Source organism: Octopus bimaculoides, chromosome 8, assembly GCF_046866305.1.
Source record: "Octopus bimaculoides isolate indiv1 chromosome 8, ASM4686630v1, whole genome shotgun sequence".
In the NCBI taxonomy this organism is placed as follows: domain Eukaryota; kingdom Metazoa; phylum Mollusca; class Cephalopoda; order Octopoda; family Octopodidae; genus Octopus; species Octopus bimaculoides.
The window spans coordinates 94726700-94736699 of record NC_142935.1 but is presented as its reverse complement, the minus strand read 5'-3'; the positions used below and the strand labels follow the sequence as shown (position 1 = coordinate 94736699).

The 10000-nt window shown below is 35.1% G+C and overlaps 1 protein-coding gene and 1 long non-coding RNA gene across 2 annotated transcripts in view; one reads left to right on the top strand and one right to left on the bottom strand.

Annotated features, from left to right (window-relative positions):
• Nucleotides 1-10000, top strand: part of LOC106874585 (uncharacterized) — a 78070-nt gene that overhangs the window by 40474 nt on the left and 27596 nt on the right. The window lies entirely within an intron of this gene.
• The window catches only part of LOC128248603 (uncharacterized), a 23816-nt gene that overhangs the window by 12940 nt on the left and 876 nt on the right, over nucleotides 1-10000 (bottom strand). Inside the window, exon 1 of the long non-coding RNA XR_008264785.2 lies at nucleotides 9986-10000. This exon is cut by the window's right edge and continues 876 nt beyond it. This is a non-coding gene — a long non-coding RNA (uncharacterized LOC128248603). The remainder of the gene's footprint in view (nucleotides 1-9985) is intronic.

Sequence of the window (10000 nt, the reverse complement as noted above, 5' to 3'; positions counted from 1 at the left end):
CACACACACACACAGGAGGTGAAGCCGCATGGCTCGGTCGGGTTTACAATCGCGAGGTTGTGAATTCGATTCCCGGACCGGGCTTTATGTTACATTCTTGAGCAAAATACTTTATTTCACGTTGCTCCAGTTCATTCAGCTGTAGAAATGAGCTGCGACGTCACTGGTGCCAAGCTCTGTGGGACTTTGTCTTTCCTTTGGACAACATTGGTGGCGTGGAGAAAGGAGACTGGTATGCACGGGTGACTGCTGGTTTTCTACAAAACAACCTTGCCTGGACTTGGACAATCCGGTGACCAAACGGGATTTTTAAATACAGAGAGAAAGAAAGAAAGAAAGAAAGAAAGAGAGAGAGAGAGAGAGAGAGAGAGAGAGAGAGAGAGAGAGAGAGATAAGATGTGCTTTCGTGTTTATTACATAAATATATAGATTCATATATGTATATATAATGTATGTGTAAATAAAACGTATATATATATGTAAATATACATACATACATATATCCCTCGATTACAACCATGAGAGTTCCATTTGATCGAATCAACGGCTCAGTCTGCTTGTGAAATTGACGCTCATGTGGCTGAACACTCCACACACACATGCACCCCAATGCAGTTCTGAAGTAGATTCAACATGACAAATAATGTGACATGGCTGGCTGTTTGAAGTACAGGTACTACTCATTTTTGGTAGTTCATTGGACTGGAGCAACGTAAAATAAAGTGTCTTGATACAACGCATCGCCAAGGATTGAACTCACGGCCTCACGATCGTGAGTCGAATACCTTAACTACTAAACCACGCACCTTAATTCATACGTACATGCATGTATATATATATAAATGTACGCAAATTTATACCTATACATGTATTTATATACATTCAAATGCTTATATGTATGTATATTTACACACGTATATAAATATATGCGTATATACATGAGAATATACACACTTACACATGTATAACATACATGCCACCAGTACTAATGATTGAAGACGAACAAGAGGTTATGGGAGCCCAAACTAAAAGCGTCCAGGAAGCTAGAAGTCCTTTACAAAAGGTGACCATCTTCTGGAGCGTTTGATCTTAACAGTAATCTAAAGTGAAAACGTTAGTTGCTGGAGAAATAAAGAGGACAACTAAAATAATGCGCTCATATAGAACATAGGGAATGGATAGTAGGACCTCTTAGAGGGTAGATTATTGCTGACTTTAGTGAGAGAGTACAGTTGATTGTATCGGCTAATTTAACAGATTTCATGGTTCGGATGGAACCGAAAATTCTCAAGGAACGCTTTGGAGAATCCAGTTTCGAGAAGATAATCAAAATATAGCAGTCCTTCACCCTTTTCAGTTTTCACCAGTGACATCGGTGGGGATGAATATATAGAATATGTAGTGTGTGAAATGTGTCATTGCATTTGGAATTGTTTGTGCAGAATTTGTGACGTACAAGTTGTGTTATAATATAGCGGGACAGTCGTTTAACGTGTGAATTGTGTCATAAATATTCGGATATAATTGGGTGTAATTTTGGGAGGTGACTATGTACAACATGTCTGTGTAAGTTGCATTATTATATTGTGTTTTGAATGAGAATGCGTAACAGTCGGAAGTGTATTTTGGGCACTGTAAATTTGTTAGCCAAGAGATGATTTAGAATTCTTTTTCTTTTTTGATCACGTTCTGTTCAGTGAAATAGTTATTGAAATAACCGAAAATTTTCAAGTAAAACGGACAAGCACATATAGTACAAAATATTTGATTTTACAATGTAAGGAAAAAACAAAGAAAAGTTCGACGCTTCATACAGTGGTTCAACATCAAAGAAATATAGAACAGCAAAAAGGAAGAAAATCTGTCTTTCAGTTTTTTGCTTAAGATCATAGAGGTGCCAGAATTGGTTGAAGGTTGGGTAAAAATGCATTCAGTATTAAATTACGCCCTCTTACGTTCCGTGCCCCTTACGTTCCTTCTACACTTGTAGTTTTGTGGCTTTGTTAGATATTATTATTATTGTTGTTGTTGTTATAGTGGAGTGCTGGCAGGATCGTTAGCATGCGGAGCAAAATGCATAGCAGCATTTCGTCCGTCTCTACGTTCCGAGTTCAAATTCCGCCGAGGTCGACTTTGCTTTTCATCCGTTCGGGGTCGATAAACTAAGTACCAGTGAAACACTGCGATCAATGTGATCGACTAGTCCCATCCCCTAAAATTTCAGGCCTTGCACTTTTAGAAGAAAGAATTATTATCATTGTTGTTATTTCCATTTTACTTCTCAGAGCACTCAATTTTACTTGCTCCGGTTAATTCTGTAAGAGCGGACGACAACCTGTTATCAAAAGTATCACAGTATCTCTTCCCATGTACCAGCCTCCCAAGTACAAATCTCAAAATCCTTGCTGTCCCCAACAAAGCAGTTTTCTGAGTATGTTTCTGAGGTTTCGCTTAAAAGATAGTTAATACCTTCGTCTCCTTTTTCAGAGATTCTGTATTTGCTCTCTGAGAGTTACCAATCTTTGCTTTTGTTAAATTCAGTCAAATGACTTTTTCCCCAGCAGCTCTAATTGGCGATTCAGTTTCTATCTGTTAGCCACAACCAGAGTTCTTTACTTCCAGCATTCTCGGTTTCTCGCATGACTTGGGTCATATAATTCCTTCTTTTTCCAGCTATTTGTCTTTTAGTCCTTCTTTCTGTTCTTGAATTACCCTACTGTTCCAGTAACTTTTTGAATATTTCTAGCTGCAAATATTACTCTTTATTCACTACGTTCAAACCCAATATCGCTGTAGTAATAGTGTTTTTTGTGCTTAAGAAATTTGTGCCTCCTTCTCTTTTTTTTTTTTGGTAGGTACAGCCTATCAACGTTACTTTTATGGTGATAAGAAACATATTATATATGCTGGGACCGCTAAAATTGACTAACCCCCTACCCTCAAAATTGCTGAAGTTGTGTCTAAATCAGACATCATAATCTCAAAATCATGGTCATCATCATCCTTATCCCCAGCATCAGCATCAACGTCGTCATCATTATTTTAAACCACGTGCATTAAAATACAAACGAAGAAGATAATTATTTGCTTAGATATGTGTCTTTACACACAGAAACACTCAAGAGTACTAATACATTGACAACTATTGCACAATAATAATAATAATAATAATAATAATAATAATAATAATAATAACTTCACCATTCAAACTGACAGAAAGATAGACGCAAATAGGCCAGACATCATACTGAAAGACTTCAGACAAAAATCATGCCTCCTCATTGATATGACTGTCCCAATTGATATAAACGTATCTGTCAAGACCTACCAAAAACTGAGCAAATATAAAGATCTTGAAATAGAAATTAGCAAAATGTGGAATCTGAAGACGAAAACAATACCTATTGTCATAGGTGCCCTGGGAATGACAGCGAAACGGGCTGATTACTACCTAGCTCAGATACCAGGAAACCCCAAAATGGCTGAAGTCCAAAAGATAGTGCTCATGGGAACTGCCCATATCCTACGTAAAATACTGTCTATGTGATCTCAAATTTTAAAGCAAACATAATTTTCTTATGGTTTCTTAAACATTCACTTGAACAAAACTGTACAAATCCAAATATATGGTACCCTAGGCATAACACCTACATGAACTTCTAACTTGTTGTCTCTTGAGGTCTCTGGGTGAGACTTGGATCCAACTTGTACAAATGCAAAACAAAAGTCAAACATAAAATAATAATAATAATAATAATAATAAATCACCTTTGGAAACATTGGTGTTTTGCTCAACATCCTTAAACAAACCTTATTCAGGGACCTTTTGAACGGGATGGGCTACCCGACCTGAAGAAAATTCTAACTGGGCTCCACCTGCGAGGTCATGCGCTGTTTATCTTGATATGAGATCACCATGTCGCGCACATATGGTTGTAATGCATGTGCCTGGTGTACCCTTATCAGACGGGTAGTCATGATGGGTATACTGGGCTTCGTATATTTTACCCCAGTGTCACTTTGATGGCATGCGTTGCTCTCTCACTCAATAATAATAATAATAATTTATTCTTTTATTAGTCACAGGGCTCACATGCAAAAACATTAAATGACATACAACATAAAAGAGAAAAACAGGACGATACAATGGGTTTTCCGCGTGTAAACAATATAAATAACAATAGAAATTAAACAAATTAAAACTCCCAAAAGGGGAGGCGCTTTAAGGTCCTCGTGGAAAACCCCACAAAATCCACGGTGCCTGATCAACAGGGCAAGAGCGCTTCTCCTTTATTTTTTCACAGGTGCACGCTCAGAATTGGTCCTTTCACACTGGCCCTTCTTCCAACATTCACCCACCTTTCAACAAACTTGCTACAAGGCAACACTTCCCTCTCCACTCTCAACTTCCTTTTCAAGTGATGAGGGCTTGGCCAAAGAGGAAAGTGTCTGTCTTTAGCTCAATCAAACGGGTCCACCATACTACTTCTTTCGATTCATTCGACTAAAAATTCTTGTAGGCAGTGCTCCAGCATGGCTGCAGTTCAATGACTGAAACAAGTAAAAGATAAATGATGATGTTATAAGAAGAAGCCTGAATGTCTTTGATCTGAAGTAAGTTGAAGAGGTCAGTCCTTGGGCTAAACAAGAACTGTAGCAACTAAATTAAACGCATAACGTTTAAGATAATGTGATATGTAAACATTATATTCGATGTTTAAAAATATATACATTTAGATGTAGTTAAAGAATCGTAAATATGAAAAGCATATCTTATTTCTATGGCAAAATTATATTATAGATATTGCAACTAAAAGTTAACTGTCCCAAATCAATGGTTTGATATATCGTTCCCCAGTATAGCCGTAAATACGCGTTAATATGCGTATACATACATACATACATACATACATACATACACATGTACACACACATACACACAAACACACACATTTACACACACACACACACACACACACACACACACACACACATATATAAATATATATATATATATATGTATTTATTATGTATGTATGTATGCATGCATGCATGTATGTATGTATGCATGTATGTATGTATGTATGTATGTACACACGCACAAATACGCGCATATATATATATATATATATATATATATATATATATATATATATATATATATATAAAACATAAATAATATATAATTATATGCATATATCCATACATATATGTACATACCGACATCTATATGTATACATACAAGCATATATAGGTACAGGACATCAAGAAAAACGTTAAACACAATGAGAAACGAAAACAAAAACGAAAACAGAAAACGAACTTCTTTTTCGAACAACGAAACACACAGAGAAACGAGACATGCAACATAAAGAATATTACCCCTCTTCAGTTGTCCATACATACACACGTTGGTATGTATATGCGTATATGTTTATGTATTTGCGTGTATATATATATATATATATATATATATATGTGTGCAGCCTTTGATTTTTTTTTTTGTAGCCAAAAGGGTTTTCTTCCCAAAATTTACACGTAATTAACGGATGGGTTTATGTAAGGCGACGAGCTGGCAGAACCGCTAGAGCGCCTGACAAAAAAATTATTAGAGGCGTTTCTCTTCTCTATTCGTTCTGAGTTCAAATACCGCCGGGGATGACTTTTCTTTTTATCCCTTTCAGTAATTTATGTAATAAATACCAGTCGAATACTGAGTTCGATGTAATCGACTATCTACCTCCTACCGAATTCCAGGCCTTGTCCCTATAGTAAAAGGTATTGTTTACAGCTTTGCGTTTCGAGATTTTCCCAAAAAGAATTATTTCATGTTCTCTCAAAAGTTTTATAAAAAAAATTCTTATAACCTCAACAATGTATACATATACAGTAGTGCCTCGGTTTTCGAACAACTCTCATCGCGAATAAATCATGCTTTATATATATCGATAGATATAGATATATATAATGCATGATTTATTCGTGATCAGAGGCGCTCGTAAACTGAGGTACAACTGTATTAAATGAATATTAGAATGACAGGAGATAAAGTACAATTTATTCATGAGTTGTTCGAAAACCGAGGTTCTACTCTGTGTGTGTGTGTATATATACATATTCATATATATATATATATATATATATATGATTGACCGTTGACTGAACACTATTCAATCTTTTTTCTCCGTGTTTTTCTCCTTGTCTCCGTATTCTTTCTGTTGAAGAGCGTAGCTCGAAACGTCAAAGACTTTCCGTATTCCCGAGCGTCATACTAATACATCCTTTTGTTATTTACACCACCTGTCCTCGTCTGTTGTTGTTTTTTCGTACATTCTCCCATATATATATATATATATATATATATATATATACTTACTCTTGCGTAATCACAGTGATTGAAAAGAAAGTGAAATTTTATAATCGATTAATTCTGCCGAAAAGTCAGAAGAATAACCGCGAAGTGTATTAACGATTGTGCCAGCTCGCTGCCTTAATAGCTATAACAGTTATAATAATGGCTTCAAATTTTGGCACAAGGCCGGTAATTTTGGAGAAGGTGGTAAGTCGATTACATCGACTCCAGTACTTAACTGGTACTTAATTTGTCGATCTCGAAAAGATGAAGAGCTAAGCGCTAAGTATTTTACCCAGCTGCTAATGATGCTGCCTGAACAACAACAACAATAATGATTTCAAGTTTTGGCACAAGGCCAGCAATTTCGGAGAAAGGGGTAAGCCGATTTCATCGGCCCAGTATTCAACTGATACTTATTTTATCGATCTCCAATGGCTAAAAGACAAAGTCGATTTCAGCGGAATTTGAACTCAGAACATAAGAGCGTACGAAATGCCATTAAGCATTTTTGCCCGGCTCGCTAACGATTGTGCCAACTTGCCGCGTTGCTACTATTGCTATTACTAATAATAATAATCCTTAGTTGTTGCAAAAAAAAGCGATGGATGAAGGATACTGCTAGGGTAGGCTAGAGCTATACTAAATCGCGAAGGAAATTTTAAAAAACAAAAACAAAAAATATATATATTTCGAAACGCCTAGTTTAGAATAGAGGCAGCTGATGAAGGAAAAGTTCCATAGGTGGCTCGTCTGTTTTCCTGTGTGTTCATTCTGTTGTCCGTAAAAGAAAGTCCGTTTTTTTGTGCTTTGTTATTGTTCCCGTTCCTTTTTTGACGTCCTGTACCCGGATATGCATCTATATATACATGTAGATGTAGGTATGTACATATATGTATATGCTCATATATCATTTGTATTATATATATATATATATATATATATATATATATATATATATATATATATATATATATATATATATATATATATATATATATGTATATATATATATATATATATATAAATAAATATATCATAAACACCTTATTCTAAAAATACAATGAAGTATATAAAAAATAACTAGTAAATGGTATATATATATATATATATATATATATATATATATATATATACATATATATACATACATATATATATATATATATATATATATATATATATATATATATATATATATATATATATATATATATATATATATATATATATATATATATATATATATATATATATATGAAAAATTGAATAGATACCTTTTTCTGATAACTTTTCCACTTTAATAATTATATACATGTGTGTGTGTGTGTGTGTGTGTGTGCAGCTTTGTGTTTATGTTTGATCCCACCAGCGTTGGCTTGTTTGTGTTATACACACACACACACACACACACACACACACACACATATATAATTGAGTTTTTATCTGTAAATTTGAATTTTTCTCCCTAATATTATTATCATTATATATATATATAGATATTTATTTATTTATTTATAAAATTAAATACTTTGTAGCAATTTTTGCATAAATGGTTTATTACATGCTAAATACTTGATAAAATCCTATTTAGATTTTATCCTTGATTATAATGTCATACATATAATATACATACATACATGCATACAAACATACATACATATATATATATATATCACCTTAACGCAACTCTCTAGCTGTCACCTTAATCCAATTCTCTACTCATCATTTCCAACTTTGCTCAGCACAAATAGTATTCGATTGGTACTTATTTTTATCGATTCCGAAAGAATGAAAGGCCAACTCAAAATTTAAAAATTCAGAAGAAATACCACTAAAGCGTTTTGTCCGAAATGCAAACGATTCTGCCAGTTCTTCGCTTTCATCCGCCTCTCTGCTAATGTCTTCAAATTTTGGCACAAGGCCAGAAATTTCGAGTGAGGGAGAAAGTCGATTACATCGACCCTTGTACTAAACTGGTATATATTTTATCGACTCTGAAAAGTCAAGTGGACTTCAGCGGAATTTGAACTCAGAACGTGAAGACGAACGAACTGTCACTAAGCATTTTGCCTGGCGTGCTAACGATTCTGCCACTTCATCGCTGTAATCCACCTCAATTAATCTATTAATAATAATGACAAACAATAACAACAATTACACCAATATTAACAATGTGAAATCAACACGAACAACAATAACAACACGAGTAACATCAACAACAACACTGGCAACAGTAGTTTCGACTGCAGCAACAGCAAGAAAACAAAAGATGAATTAACAAGAAAAGTTTTTAAGTCTGTTGTAGAAGTAGGAAAAAAGTTTGATATGGTGGGGCGGGGATATAGGGGTCTTTTGTATGGGGGGAATAGGGATGATTGGATAGGGGTCGGTATTAAGGGAGGGACGTGGATGGACGTGAAGCAAGATAGGGGTCGCTATTATGACTTGGGGGGGGGGCGTGACTCTGATGGTGGGGAATTTCGCCGTAAACACATGTGCACCTCTATACTACGTGTGCCTGTTATATATGCATGTGTAACTGTTATATATATATATATATATATATATATATATATATATATATATATATATATATATATATATATATATACACACATACATACATACATACGCTCACAAATATATAGACATAAAATTAATGTGTGAAAAGTAGACTTTTATCTACATCCGCATAAACACCTGTATATCTGTATGTAAGCATTACACACATGCATACACGTACACATACTACGTACACACTCGTGCACGCGAGTACACGTGGACATGCACACTCCATTCATACATACATACATATATATTGTTACAGACATATATATATATATATATATGATCTGTGTATATGTAAAGCACCCCTATATTTTCTACATATACACGCGCACACATTAGCATATACGTATGAATACAGATTTATGTGTAAATATACAAAGTATGTCTATCTATATATATATATATATATATATATATATATATATATATATATATATATATATATATATAATAAGAGTAGTTATTCAAAGTTAAGGTAAAGAGCTGTTATTCATTGAAGCAGACGACGGAAAAATGAAGGATGATGGGAAAACAGAAACAGAAAAAAAGAGAAAGGGAAAGGGTGTGAAAGGAAGGTGACGGCGGGAGGATGACGCCGGAGTGGAGAAAAGACGATGGAGGAACAGAGGGAGGAGGTATGAGAACAGGGAAATAGCTTACGACGATGGTGAGTAGAAGAAAGTGGGAGAGATCGAGGGAGAGAAACAGAATGAGTGAATGAGAGAGTCAGCGAATGAGTGAGCGAGAGAGTAAGAGTGAGAGAGAGAGGGAGAAGGAGAGAGAAAGAGAAAATCAGAAACGGCAGCCGAAATTGCAGCTGAGAAAGGGAAGTGAGGGAGACCAAGGGTAAGAGATGAAGAAAGGAAAAGAAGAGATGGAAAGAGAATAAAAGAAAGGGAGTGAGAGAAAGCGAGAGCGTGGTCATTAAGGGTAGAAGGAACTGTAACTACAACTGAAAGAGAAGGAGAGAGGGAGTAGTGGAAGGAGAGTAGGAGTAGTAAAGCGAGTCGGAGGCGGCGGCGGGAAGGTGAGTGAAAAGAGAGTAGTAGGAGCAATAGTTACAGTAGTAGTTGTAGC